The sequence below is a fragment of the Dipodomys merriami genome, unplaced genomic scaffold (genome assembly GCF_024711535.1).
Source record: "Dipodomys merriami isolate MVZ:Mamm:240054 unplaced genomic scaffold, mDipMer1.0.p SCAF_414, whole genome shotgun sequence".
NCBI lineage: Eukaryota > Metazoa > Chordata > Mammalia > Rodentia > Heteromyidae > Dipodomys > Dipodomys merriami.
The window spans coordinates 297,035-312,844 of record NW_027205760.1 but is presented as its reverse complement, the minus strand read 5'-3'; positions in this window follow the sequence as shown (position 1 = coordinate 312,844).

Here is a 15,810-nt window from a genome sequence, read left to right as displayed (position 1 = left end):
AACTCAGGGCCTAACAGGCCCAATTCATGAATGGATGATTGTGAGCATTGGAGACTTAGCCAATGAAGCTGTCAGTTGGCTCCCAAATGCTGATATCCAGCCCCAGGTTTGGCCAAAACAGTGATACATGGATAGGCAGACGGTGCTATACAAATAAATATGTATTGGTAAAGAGTGCAAGAGCCGTCCAGCTATGATTAAATGATATCTACTATGTTCCTACCAATTCTTAGTCATTTATTAAACTGCCATTAAAGGAATATTATTCTTTTCATGCTTAATAAACTATTAATTAGGATCAATCAGGTTCCTAGGATTATTGTATCTAATTTTAGACTAGACTGAAGCATGAACTACTCTTTCAATTGGTATTCCTATGCGCAGGAACCAGTCTCTTCTCATCTGCCATTGGTAGGTGTCAGGACTGGGATTTGAACCCAGGACCTATATTGACAAGTTGGCTTATGGCTTCACTTATTCCCTGCCAGGTTTCAGTAATGGCAGCTCCGGTCCAGTTTGCAACTGTGTCATTCAGACCCAGGATGGTCACCGTGCAAAGAGAAAAATGTAAAACCCCCAGCACTCTGCAGCTCACCACTTTTTGTTCTATCCTACTTTTTTTTTTCTTCCTGCAAGCCCTGTGTGCCGAGGATCACAGGATCAGCTATGGGTCCAGAGGTACACCCCAGCCTAGGGCTATTGAAGCTGAAGCAGAGTTGCAAATACCTGTGTTCAAGTCCCGTGTTGTCAAAATAAAGAATAAATAAAAATTTAATTAATTATTTAACTAAATTAAAAAAGGAATAAAGCTCTCTGGTTTGGAATTTCTGCCAGTTTTCTTTCCTAGCCTGGGATTTTAACTTAAGGTCTTGGTAAATATTTATCAATATGCCGGAAAGTGAAGAGTTGCCACTTCTTGAGATCAAACCTCATGCAAAGCCAAAAATAAAAAAATTAAGTGAATGAGCTTGAAAGGGGGAGTAGTTGTGGAGATGGGAAGGAAGGCATGGTAGGGGGAAATCAAAGAAGGAGGCAACAATGTTGAATAGGAAATGTACTCATTACATTGATCATTTAACTGTAACTTCTCTGTACAACGTTTTTACAATACAAATTGAAAAAATAGTACTCAGAGAAGTATTTGGGAGGTAAAGGAAAGATGTCGGAATAGATGTACAAAATTCTACACTGCTTTTATTAATGTTCAGTATGGAACTGAATAAACATAACTGCTTCCATTAAAAAAAATTAAGTCACTGTCTTGGACCTGGGGACAAGTTTTTCCATCATTGCTGGGATTTGATCTCACCATCCAGGTAAATCTTTTGCACCATGGGTGAAGGCAAAGCTCACAGTCCTTGAGGAAAAGAAATTTAGGCTAGAGACAACAGGGTCTCAATGAAGGCCCTGCAATGGAAAAATATTTCTATCTAGGTAGAATATATGATATATATTTACATATGTAAGTTTACATATTGTGATTTTTATTATTGATTTTGCATTTATTTTATTTTTTACTTGATTCATTTATTGCTTATTGTATTTAGTATTATTTTACACATAATATTTAGTACAGGTTGTATATCTATTATAAAATTATACACAATAATTTAGGACATTGACTCGTTTTTCATTAATACTTTTTAAGTGTTGAACATGATACATAATTAAATGGAAGCATTTGTCATAGTCTTCACATGTTTTGATCTCTCCCAAGTATGAGCTTTGTCTTATTTATCTTTGGAAACCTTCCTATAGAGATTTCTGTAGATGATTTATACTTAGAAGCCTTTTCTTGAGGATAGGCAAGTTGAGCGATAAAATTTTAAGGGTGGGGCTAGAAATTTGGCTTACTGGTAGAGAGCTTTCTCAGGATTCATGGATGCCAGGGTTAGAATCCTCAGTGCCACAACTCAGAAAAAGCCAAAAGCTGTAGAGTGGATAAAGTGGTAGAGTGCTAACCTTGAGAAAAAGAAGCTCAGAGACAGTACCCAGGCCCTAAGATCAAGCCCCAGGACTGTCAGAAAAAATACGTCATGTGCCGTTGCCTCAAACTGGAACATTAGCTTCTCAGGAGGCTGAAAACTGAAGACCACAGTTCAAAGACAGCTTAGGCAAGGAAAGCCTGTTAGACTCTTCTCTCCAATGAACCACAAAGAGACCCCATGTGATGCTATGCCTCAAGTGATAGAGTGTTTGCCTTAAGCTGAAGGGCTCAGGTATAGTGCCTAGGCTTGAGTTTAAGACACACATCAGGGGGAAAAGTGAGGGTTGACCAAAGTATTTTTCCTATTTGCTAATTAGGAGAACATTCTCTGGAAAATGAATGCTGATATACACCAGAATTGGAGTCAGAGCTCCAGGTTGAAGTGTAGAACACCCATATGCCCAGCCTTTCAGGCTCTAGCATTATAACCGTGTGTCCTACAGAGTTCTGAAAAGTCCAACGTTGAAAAGCTTAATACGTTCCCCAAGCCCTTTGTGATAAGCAGTTGACATATATTGTTAATGTCATTATATTTCTGAACCTAGCAGAGCACCTGTAGCTCATGCCTGTCACCCTAGCTCAGGAGACTGAGGTCTGAGGATCACAGGGTGAAGCCAACCAGGGCCGGAAAATCTATGACACTCTGACTTCCAGTTGTGAAAGGTCATATTTTCAAGAGCTTCCTGGGTTTCCCTTGGTGATGAGAAATCACTTGCACTCTAAATGTTCTTAGAATTCTTGAGCTATAGAAGCATGAAAGAAACATTATTGACCCATCCTGGGTTCAAATGAAGTTCTCAGAATCCAAGCCCTAGCCATGTTAGCAGGATGAACTCCAGTGTAACTCTATTTGAAGGCAGAAAACGGTTGCAAAAGCCAAGCTAGGTGAAGAGACCTAGGCCTGCAGGATTAGGAGGCAGAATGTACACACTCAACAGGAAGTGAGCTGCAAAACCACTTCATTCATTCCAGGCACGGCCAGAAATGAGGGGAAACTGGAAACATTTGTTACAGTTACAACAATGTCAGGCTTTTCTCAGCCTCTTCAAACACTGACTAATTATCCTTCCTTCCTCAAGTGAAGGAACCTCAGGCTATCTTTAGGATACCAATAGAGAGGCATTTAGTGGGGGAGAGGGGAGGAACAGAGTAGAAAAACCCTGTTCTTTGGTCTTAGGGAGTGGGTTCTTGACTCTCCATCTGTCAGATTTGAAAGCCGTTCTTCTACCTCTACCAGACCATTCTCCTTCCTTTATTCTCCACATCATTAATGTAAATCCCCAGTCCAAGGAGAGGCAGGACCTTTGCTCTTCTGTCTCCAAGCACCGAAGTTAGAACCTGGCTCTGCCCTCTTGACTCTGGGGCCCTGCCTGAGAACTGGGAAAGAGACAACCTTCCTGCTCTGTAGTTGTTTGAAGGAGATGCTGGTGGACTAGCACACTGCAGAAGGCCTTATGACCGGGACTTGGTCTCTTCTTTCCTCCTGACAACCAAGACCAGATTAATCTATCTATCTATCTATCTATCTATCTATCTATCTATCTATCTATCTATCTATCTATCTATCTATCTATCTATCTATCTATCTATCTATCTATCTATCATCTATCTACCTACCTACTTACCTACCTACCTACTTACCTGGCTATCTCTTTGCCGGTTGTTGGGTTGAAATCAAGGCTTGGGTACTGGCTCTAGAACTCTACTACTTGAGCCACAGCACCAATTCTGGCTTTTTCTGTGTATGTGCTACTAAGCAATCAAACCCAGGGCTCTTTGAATGCTAGGCAAGACTCTCTCACTAATCCACATTCCCAGCCCACTCATCTTTTTCTTTTCTTTTCTTTTTTTTGGTCCGGTAATGGGGCCTGAACTCTGGACCTGGGAACTGTCCTTCAGCTCTTCAGCTCAAGCTAGCACTCTACCACTTGAGCCACAGTGCCACTTCCGGGTTTTGTTCTTTTTTGCTTATGTGGTGCTGAGAAATCGAACCCAGGGCTCTACCACTGAGCCACCTTCCCAGCCCCCTCATCTTTTTCTTAATGGTATTTTTTACATAAGTATGCTGCCATCTTACGCCCCCAATTTTAAATTTCTGAATACAGGTTACTTCTAAGAAACCTGATGTTCTCTTCGCCTGCCTGTTTTGTGACTGTTCCTGCATTGGCCTCATAATAAATTGAAACAAAGGCTGTTGAAGGTGACCTGTTTTAGTCCGATGACTGCACAGATTGTTCTGTATGCCTTTTTGTTTCCAGTCCAGGACCTTGAACTCAGGTTCTGGGCACAGTCCTTGAACTGCTTTTGTTTAAGGCTAGCCCTCTACCACAGGAGCCATATGGCTCTACTTCTGGCTTTGTTGGCACTAAAGTTGGACAGTGGTCTCAAGGACTTTCCTGCCTAGGGTGACTTTGAACATGATCCTCCTATCATAGCTTTGTAAGTACCAAGGAGGACTGCTAAGAGCCACTGGTGCCTGACTAATCACTGGTCTTGCTGATGTTCTTAGACAGACTGTTGAATTCCCTATCCTCAGGTTTAAGTGGGGGGGCTGGAGCCCACTGTTCCAATCTTGGTCCTGCCACCTCCATAGGGCAGGAGATCCTAAGAAATTCATTCATATCCATATGAATACTAATGGAAAGTGATATATGTCATGATTGAGTGGGCAGTTCCTGGATTATTCTAGGATAAAATTATACACAATTGTATTATAGTACACTGATCGATTTTTATTAATACTTCATGAAGCATTTAAACAATCACTTTCATTAAATGAAGACATAATGAAATACCTAAGAATTGGGTGTCACATAGTTTAGAGATGCCATTTTTTTCTGCCAGGACATTCTTTAGTTAATTGGTATACCATTTTCTGAATGTAGTTTGGTATATGAAACAAGGATAAATTATACCTGAAGAGTTTTTATCAGAAATGCTTATAGCAAAATGTAGAGGTAAAGCCAAATTATGTATATTTGAAGAAAATGCTTGGTGAGTCCTCTTCCCACATTCCCCATTCCCTTCATGAGAATAACACACATTGTAAGGAAATGCTTAGAGTGTTTTGGAGATATATGTTGACTTTAAACCAGTGAGTGACTCTATGCTGCATTGTGTTTATATACAAAAAAGCTAAATTCTTACTTTATCATTTTTCTTAGGCTTTATACTCAGATTTAATCTCTGATGGGTGACAAATAAAGATATAAACATTTTTAACAGTGATTGGGAGGTGGGTCGGGGGGAGGCTGGGAAGGGATGGGAAGAGTAAACAAAGGAGGAGGCTACAATGATTGATAAGAAATGTTCTCACTATCTTGCCCATGTAATTGTAACCCCTCTGTACAATATTTTCACAATAAAAAATTAAAAAAAAAAACATTTTTTAACAGTGGCTAAATTTAGGCTGAGAAATCTAGGTACAATGATACTCATGCATATAGGCCTCATCAGTCATGAGACAATGATATCAAAATGTTACCAATGCTTATTGTCATGTTTATGAGATTTTGTGTATTATAAACAGTGGTTATTAGAATTTTTTGTAATCAACATTGTTTCATGGGTTAGGAACAGAAGTGAGACATTGTACTCAGAACAAAATTTAAGGAGGCATCTAATTAGTTACCAAGATATAAATCATGTAACACAATGTTATAAAAATTCCAGCTGAAAAAAATGAACATTTACTATAAATACAGAATCAGTATGACTGATTTTTCATTTACCCAAGTTGTAATATGGCTTGCATGATGACTTTTCTGGTTATATGTTTAGTTAGGTCTTGATATTTAGTTGAAGTAATGTTCTTTCATATATTCATTTGTCAGATCAAAGAGGAAATGAATTTCATGCCAGAGTAAACATCCATAATAATGTTACAGATGTATCCTACTACTTTGCCAAAGTTTCAAATCAGCTCAAGTAACTTGGGTCTTTTTTTTGGATCTAACTAAATAGTTATGCAATTTTGTCAGTACTAAACAGATTTTGACCACTATTTATTGAACTATTACATTCCAAAAACTGCTTTTTTTTCATGAGATTTTTAATTTCATTTATATCATGTGTTGATGTTTTCCTTTAGAGAAGCCACATTCAGTCTTCTACAAAGTGTAATTTGGAGTAGTTTAAAATTATGTGCACTCAGCTACACTGCTCAGATTCTATTATTTGCATATTTTTTCTTGTTAAATCAACAAGAATTAGTTCTCAATATGGATACTATTGTACTTATTCATTGCCTTTCTGAATTGTTTAAATATGTCATGATTTTGTTATTTTATTCTTTTAAATATGTGCAGATCTCTCTCCGCATACAGTCACATTTGTTTTAAACAATTTGATCCATTCAAGGGATTTGCTATATTAGGATCATCTAGATGAATTTAATTACAAATGAACACAACCGGATTTCTGAGACACAATTATCTTTATGGTTCTACTCCAAGTTAACATGTATTTGAGGTTTTTGTGCTTAAAACAAACTGTGCACAACATGTTTTTGTTCATGGGGGAGTTCTAGTTTGTTGGTTGTTTTTCCAGTTGTGGTGACTTCAACATATGTGTGCATTTTATTACAATTGTTTTGTGTCTATATTTTGTTTCATATAACAGAAATTACACAAAGAATCAGTGATTTAGAATGTTTCAGAATACAATTCTAAGAGAGACATTTGACATTTTTTGACAGCTGGGAATGGACAGGTCTTCATAGTGGAGGGGGTAGCAGAATAACAGAGACATTGCTTGACATGATTTGAATTTTTCCTCCTCTTGCCTCACTATTTCCAATAATATTACTTCAAAGTCTTTGGTGAAAAGAAAATAATTTTGTCTGTATGAACTCAGAATTTTTGGCTCAATTGAGACACAGTGCACATTCATATTCATTTTAACTCGAAAATCATCTTTCCTTCATTTAAAATCACAGATGTGAATAAAATGCTAAAATAGCATCTACTAATTTATGTGAAATGGTCCAAATTATTTTCACTTCACACCATATGTAATATAGAGTGTGATAATAAAAATGAATAATATAGTATGTAATAATTAACTTTGGGAAAGTCAATTACACTGGATTTTTGTGAGATATTGAGTAATAGTAAAACTTTGATTCTGTTAAAAAATTCAATTACATCTAAAAATAACTCATAGTTATAAACTAATGCTGAAAAAAATATTCTTTACTGGAAAAAGCCAGAAGTTTCTATAAGTTTGCTTTTCGAAAATTCTCTTGGATCTGGGCTGTGGTGGCTCATGCCTGTAATCCTAGCTACCCAAAAGTCTGGGATCTGAGGATAGTGGTTCAAAGCCAGCTTGGGAAGAAAAGTCTGTGAGACTCTTATCTCCAATGTATCTCTTGAAAACTAGAAATAGCACTGTGGCTCAAATGGTACAGTGGTATCCTTGAGCTTAAGAACTGAGGGACAGGGGCTGGGAAGGTGGCTCAGTGGTAGAGTGCTTGCCTTGCATGCCTGAGGACCTGGGTTCGATTCCTCAGCACCACATTAAGCAAAAAGAAAAAAGCTGGAAGTGGCGCTGTGGCTCAAGTGGTAGAGCGCTAGACTTGAGCTGAAGAGCTGAGGGACAGCGCCCAGGCCCAGAGTTCAGGCCCCACGACTGGACCCCCCCCCCAAAAAAAAAAAAAAAGAACTGAGGGACAGTGCCCAGGCCCAGAGTTCAAACTTCATGTTCAAACTTCATGACCGACAAAAAAATTGACATTGGGGCTGGGAAGGTGACTCAGTGGTAGAGCGCTTGCCTTACATGCATAAGGCCCTGCGTTCGATTCCTCAGCACCCCACACAAAAAAAAGAAAAAAACCCACAATTGGCGCTGTGGCTCAAGTGTTAGAGTGCTATCCTTGAGCTGAAGAGCTGAGGGACAGTGCCCATGCCCATAGTTAAGGCCCCACCACCGGATCCAAAAAAAAAATATTGACATGGATTTTTACTTTATTATTTCATGATGTTTATTATGAAAATACATACAGAGGGGTTACAATTACATGAACAGGTAATTAGTACATTTCCTATCAACATTGTTGCCTCCTGCTTTGTTTCCCCTTCCTATCCCTTCCCATCTCCCCTTCTGGGCCTATCCACCCCCCCCCCATGCCAAAGTTGTAAACTTTGGTTTTTGACATAATGCTTTGTATATGTCATTGTTGCAATAGGTCCACCTGTATCCGAATTTGTTTTTCCCATGCCCCCCACAAATTATACCAACATCAAATACAGTGAAAATAGGGGTTATACCGTGGGGGATGGACATACAAAGCAACAAAAAATCATCTTATAAATATGCTAGAAACAATAGCAGAAAAGAAAAAAAATGAGTCTTTATCTTGGGGTTCATTTTGCCTAACATCAACTTAGGTCTAACAGTTACAGTTTGTCTCAGACATATAATGGTTATTTCAAATAATAGAAAACATAGGACCTATTTTCTTTGGGCCTGGATTACTTCACTTAATATATTTTTTTCCGAGGCTTTATATTTCCTAACAAATGGGGCAATGCCATTCTTTCCGATGTAGGCATAGAATTCCATTGTGTATATATATCACATTTTCTTGATCCATTCATCTACTGAGGGGCATCTGAGTTGGTTCCATATCTTAGCTATGGTAAATAATGCTGCAATATGGGAGGGGAAGGTGGCTCAGTGGTAGAGCACTTGCCTCGCATGCATGAAGCCCTGGGTTCGATTCCCCAGCACCACATAAGCCAAAAGAAAAAAACCGGAAGTGGTGCTGTTGCTCAAGTGGTAGAGCGCTAGCCTTGAGCTAAAGAGCTGAGGGACTGCGCCCAGGCCCAGAATTCAGGCCCTCCCACCGGACCCCCCACCAAAAATAAATAATGCTGCAATAAATATAATTGTGCTGGTAGCTTTAGTATGTTCTTCTTTGTGATCATTTGGGTAAATGCCCAACAGGGAGCTCTATGTAGAGTCTTTTGAGGAACATCCATACTACTTTACAAACTGCTTGAACAAATTTACAGTCCCATCAACATCCCCTCCAGCTTCGGTTGTTATTAGAGTTCTTGACTATAGCCATTCTAACTGGGGTGAGGAAGTATCTCAGTGTTATTTAAATTTGCATTTCTTTTATGGCTAAGGAGATGGAGCATTTCTTCATTTGTCTATTGGCTATATTTCTTTCTTCTTCAGAGAAATTTTTCTATAAATCTTTAGCCCACTTCTTTATTGGGTAGTTGTTTCTTTGAGGATTTGTTGTTGGGGGATTTAATTTTTTGAGTTCCAGGTGTATTTTAGATATGAGACCCTTGTCCATAGTATGGCTAGAGAAGACTTTTTTCCAATGTGTGGGTTCTCTATTGATCTTCTTACTTTTGCCCTTTGCCACACTGAAGCTCTGCAATTTCATGCAATCCCATTTGTCCAACATTTCTTTTATTTGTTGTGTTTCTGAGTCTCTATTAAGAAAATTTCAGCCTGTGCCAAGGAGACCTACTGTATCTCCTATATTGTACAGTAATGTTTTCAGGGTGTCTCTTTTGACTCTGAGGCCTTTGATCAATTTGGAGTTGTTTCATGTGCAGGGTGATAGAGAAGGATCTAGCTTTAGTTTTCTGCAAGTGATTAACCAGTTTTACCAGCAACATTTACTGCAGAGGCTGGCTTTTTTCCATTCTATTTTTTAGCTCCCTTATCGAAGTTTAGGTGGCTATAGGTCCATTGGTACATTTGGGGGTTTTCAGTTCTATTCCATTGGTCCTGAGGTCTGTTCTTATACCAGGACCAAGCTGTTTTGATTACTATGGTTTTGTAGTAGAGTTTGAAATTTGGTATTGATATTTCTCGAGCACTGTTCTTTCTGTTGAGAATTGTTTTAGCTATTCGGGGTCTTTTATTGTTCCATATGAAATTTTGGATTGCCTCTTCTATTTCCTCGATGAATGAGGATGGAATATTGATAGGTATCGCATTGAATTTGTACATAGCCTTGGGAAGTATTGCCATTTTCACAATGTTGATCCTTCAAATCCAGGGTCATGGGAGGTTTTTGCACTTTCTAAGGTCTGTTTTGAATTCCTTTTTCAGGTTTTTAATGTTTTCATTATAAAGATCATTTACTTCTTTGATTAAGTTAATTCCTAGGTATTTTATTTTTGGGGGGTCTATTACGAATGGAGTTGCTTTCCTGATTTTACCCACACTTTTCTCATGTTGACATACGGAAAAGCTATTGATTTTAAGATTTAATTTTATACCCTGCTACTCTGTCAAAGTTTTGAATCAGCATGAGTAATTTGGGAGTGGAGTGCGAGGTATTCTTTAAATACAAGATCATGTCATCTGCAATGAGGGAGAGTTTTACTTCTTCTTTCCTTATTTGGATCCTATTTATGTTTGCATCTTGTCTTATTGCTGTAGCTAGGCATTCTAATACTAGGTTGAGGAGAAGTGGAGAGAGTGGGTATCCTTGTCTTGTTCCTGGGTTTAGAGGAAATGACTTTAGTTTTTCACCATTAAGTATAATGCTGGCTGTAGGTTTGTCATATTCAGCCTTTATTGTATTGAGGCATATTACCTGGATTGATAGCTTTTCCAGAGACTTCATCCATCATAAAAGGGTGTTGGATCTTGTCAAGTGCTTTTCCTACATCCATTGAGATAACCATGAGGTTCTTAATCATAACCAAAGGTCAATAAAGAAATGTATGCATTATCCTGCCCATGTAATTGTAGCCCCTCTGTACAGTATGTTCTCAAATAAAATAAAATTTAAAAAAAATGTTCTGAATCTTGGTTATTTCTGTGGTGATGTTTCCATTCTCATCTCTGGGTTTATTTATTTGTGTGTGTTCCTTCCTTTTTCTGATAAGATTTGGTAAGGGTCAATTTTCTTAATTTTTTCGAAGAAAAAACTATTTGTTTTTGATTCATTCTATGATTTTATTGGATACCAATTTGTGTGATTCTGATTTAATTTTAATTATTTCTTTCCATCTCCTGGATTGGGGTTTATCTTGCTGCTCTTTTTCAAGGAGGTTCACATGTCTTATTAAATTGTTGGTTTCAGTTCTCTATAATTTATTGATGTAGGAACTCAGGTCTATAAACTTGCCTCTGAGTACTGCTTTGCTATGTCCCAGTGAAGCTGGTAATTTGTGTGTTTATTTTTGTTGAATATCATGAATATTTGCATTTCCTTTCTAATCTCTTCCATGACCCACTGTTGATTCAACAGTGTGTTATTCAACCTGCATGTGTTACAGGACTTTCTTTTGTGGCTTTTGGTGTTGAGTTATAATTTTATTCACTTGGATGCCATTTGTTGGCCTTCACTGTAGTCTTGTTGATTTTCTATGTGTAGGACATCTTTATGTATCTTTTGTAAGGCTGGTTTGGTGGAGATATATATTTTTTTTGCTATGTAATGTCTTTATTGACCTTTGGTTATGAAGGAGAGTATAGCTGGGTACAATTTTCTTGGTTGATAGTTGTTTGTGTTTAGGTCATGGCATACATCATTCCAGGCTATTCTTGCTTTAATTGACTCTGCTGAGGAATGTGTGGTGATTCTAATTGGTTTCCCTTTATAGGTGATTAATCTTTTCTCCTTGACAGCCTTAAGGATCTTTTCCTTGGTCTGAATTTATCCTGTGCGCATTATAATGTCGCATTTGGATGTCCTGTTCTGGTCTGGTCAAATTTGGGGTTCTAAAAGCTTCTTGTATCTGAATAGGCCTATCTTTTTGCATGTTTGGGAAGTTCTCTGCTAGGATTCTGTTAAATAAATTTCCTAAACCATTAACTTCTGTCTCTAGGTGCTCCTCTACACCCATTATCCTCAGATTAGGCCTTCTGATGGTGTCTTCCAAATATTGAATAGATCTACCATATTTCTTGGATTTGTTTTGGATAGTTGTATGTTCTATCTCTATAATATCTAGGCTTTCTTCAATCCCCGAGATTCAATCTTCTGCATTGTCTAACCTACTATCAAGACTTTCTACTTTGTTTTTTATTTCTTTTTCTTCTAATTGGTCGGCTGTGATAGCTTTAAATTCTTTGTTGGAGTTTTGTTTTAGATCTTGTGTGAACTTTACTTCCATAATTTGGTGTTCAGTGTTTATTCTCAAATCACTTAGTTGATTGGTTATGGTTTCCTTGGACTCCCATTTCTTCTGTCGTGCTTGATTCAGCTTTGCCTTTGTGGTCTCCCTGAAGTGTTTCAGCTGTCTGTTTATGGATTCCAGGAATGCCTGTGTTGATCTTTGTCTATTTTCATCCTGCACTTGCAATTCCTTTTAAACTCTTTGATTAGCTTTCTCACGTTCATGCAATTCCTTTAATTCTCTATGACTCTTCTCGGCCTGCTCACCCAATTCCTATATTTCTCTTTGACTGTTCTCAACCTGCTTACCTAATTCCGGTATTAATCTTTAATTAGTTTCCTAATGCTCGCAGATTCCTGTGTAAATCTTTGGTATTCTTCCTGTTTCTCTCTATCATGCTCACACTGAGTCCTTTGCAAGTTTTGAATCATTTAATTCACCATGTTTACCAGTAGTAATTGTAGAACTTTTGGGGACTCTCCTCTGGATTATTCATTAACTATTCTTTCACCTGATTATCATGAGTGGGAGTTCAGATACCTGGACTTGCTATTTTTCTTGTGTTTTTCTGGCTTGTTCTGCCCATTTGGTATGAAAGTAACACCAATTTTGTGTTAGAAAAATATTTTAAGGTAAGTATCAAACATAGTCCGGTAGTTGCACAATCAAAATGAATGCAGATACAATCTAGTTCAACAGATACAATCTATTCAACATCAAATAACCATGTGTTAATGTGTTAAGAACAGCAAAGATGGATATGGAAAACCAGAAATTATTGGCTTTAGGGAGAAATGTGGGGGAAAATAAGACTACAGGGATGTGGAGAGGTAAAAAGGAGAGTAAATTTAACCAAGTCTTAATCTCTGAGAGGGAAATGAATTGGACAGAATGATAGGAGAGAGATTGTTTTAAAAAAAGAACAAATGGAATACAGAAAATTTAAATTTAAGAAGAGAAACACTTAAAATATGTAAGTTTAAAGAAATGATATTGAGAGAAGAAAAGGATAGCTTGGGAGGAGGGGAGGGATAGAAAGGAAACATGAAAACTAAAAAAATAAAAAAAAATTAAAATGATTTACTTGAAAATTATTTAGGTATAAAGAGATAATAGTGCTTTTAAAAAGCTGAGCCTAAGAGGTTGTGAATTGAGTGATAAATTTCTGGATTAACTATGTACACAATGGGGGAAAAGGTCTAATAATTGACAACGGGTATATATCTGGGGATGAGCAGAACAGCATGTAAGTCATGCAAAAATAAGAAATAGAAAAAGATAAAAACAATAAAAAAGGACCAAAAGATCAAAAAAGATTAAACACACACACAAACACACACACACACACACACACACACACACACACACACACACACACATGTACCAAAAATAAAACTTATGAGAAAAAGATTTACAGAAAACACTTTAAAAATTAAAATTATTAAAAAGTTTCAAAAAAGAGTTCTTTTTTTGTCTTTTTTTTGGGGGGGGGCAAAATGGAAGACCCTGTATCCCCTGTGTCCATAGCCAGTCTCTTGGTGGAATCTCTGGTCTGCTTGTGGTTGGTTTTCCTATGGCTTGATTGGTTTCTTAAGTCAGTTTGTTTGGGCAGGCAGAAAATGCTATGTGTTACCCAGGATTTTGTGATCCTCCTCTAAGACTAGTTCAGTGAGAGGGAGAACTGCTTGGAGTATCACAAAAGAGGGAGATGGCTGTTTCCTCTAGTTTGGAGATGCTGTGATGAGGCTAGGTTCTGGGTAGTGTTGAGGCCTTTCAGCAAACAGTAGCTTTTCCCTGAGACACTCACAGAGCCCTGCTTAGAGCCAATCTCAGGGTTTATGTTTACTGAATTTCAATTAATTGTCTAGACTTCTGTAGGGAGGGGCAGACTCTGGCTCTGTTTACAGAGTGAAGAAAGTCACTCTTCTGGGGGCAGATTTTCTCTGCCTGTGCGTGGTGACGTTCCCCTGGGTGGAACTGAGCCTGGAGGGTCAAAATAACTGCAAAATAACTCTTTTGTTTTCTTCCAAGGCATGAGTTGGAGCTAGCTGCTCAGTTGGGCCTTTGTCAGTATCAAAGATGGCAATCTCTGGTGGTTGTGGCAGGGAGGGCGGCCTTCCCTCCTCTGCTCCCTGAGAAGGAGTGTGGATGTCAGGGTTCTACTCAAGCCAGAGTTTGGTTCCTGCATCATCTTTGGTTTGCAATCTGCAGGATGAAGATATCTGCTCCTTGTCAGTTCTTGCTGGTGTTGAGTAGAATCCATTTGTCCGCTGTGTCTGTCACCTTTGTCCTGTACTCTCTCCATTGTAGGTATGGTGGCTACAGCTACCGCTGCTGCCACCACATCTGCTGTAGCCGCAGCAACTGCAAGTGCTCAGATCTGTCTCCATGCCTGGCTTTTCCCTCTCTGGCCAAAAGCTCTGTACTGTGATGGCACACTTCATGTGATTCTCTAGCCTATGACCGTTCAGTGGAACACTAAAACTGCTTTCTATGCAAGAGCTTGTTTAGCTTCCAGCTTCTCCTCCGCCATCTTCCTCCGAACTCACTTACACATTATTTTGACATAATATTGTGACATCACATTGACATTGTGATATAACTGTGCCATTCTGTTTTCAAAAACCTATTATCATATGTTAGAAAATTCATGGGCTTTAGGTCTTCTAGCTCCTTCCTTGAAGTCTTATCCTCATTGTAAACTAGTAGCAATTGAAATCTAACATGTGATTGTAATATTACAAACTCGTAGTGACATCACTATTCCATGGGTGACCTCATTACCACCATAACAAAAACCTATTGCATCATCACATGCCATTGTGACATCACATTCACATTTGACATTTCAATCGGTTATGACTTCTTAGCACCTTTGAAAAAGCATATGGCCTTTGTGATATCAAAGTTCAGTTGTTTACCCATATAATCATTGTGGTCTAAAAATTGAGATCAGTTATACCATTATAATATTACAAAACCTTGGAGGAAGGATCACGTCTGACATCATTGACTGGTCCTCTCCTCATAACTTTGACATGATGCCCTTGTGATATACATAGGCCTTTTGTGATCTCATAATGTTTTTGACTTCATATTTCAGGTGTGACATGTGATATAAGAAATGATTATTGTGTCACATTTTGACATCACATACCTGGTAGGAGTTCACCACGTTTGGGCCAATGCATGACTTTGTATATCTCACAATCCCATTCTGAATTCATATTCTAAATGGGAGTTAATGAAAATTGAAGTCCAGCATGCCATTGTGACATCATATACCTATTGTGACCTCATAACTGTTATGGCATCACCAACTAATTATGACATCAAAATATTATTATGACTTGATATTGTGACCTCATATTGCCCTTGTAATATCACTGTTCCTTGGGTTATGTAAACCTATTATGACATAACATTTTACAAAATTTGTGGCCTTTGAGATTATTAACTTTTGAACTCGTATACTTATGATGCATAAAGCACAAGAAAATCCAATGAGACACATTGCAGATAACTTTATTTACACTAGAAATGAGCATGCGTTTACCTTGTTCTGGGCTGTGCACTCAGTGGCAAGCCAGCTCCAACCACCAAATCTCAGACCTCCAATGGGCAGCCCCGCACATAGTTAATTGGTCTGCAAACCACCAACCCCCAAATCTCCAAAGCCCCAAACTTCAATAGGTAATGCTTTTCCCTTACTCCCTCCTTCTTTAT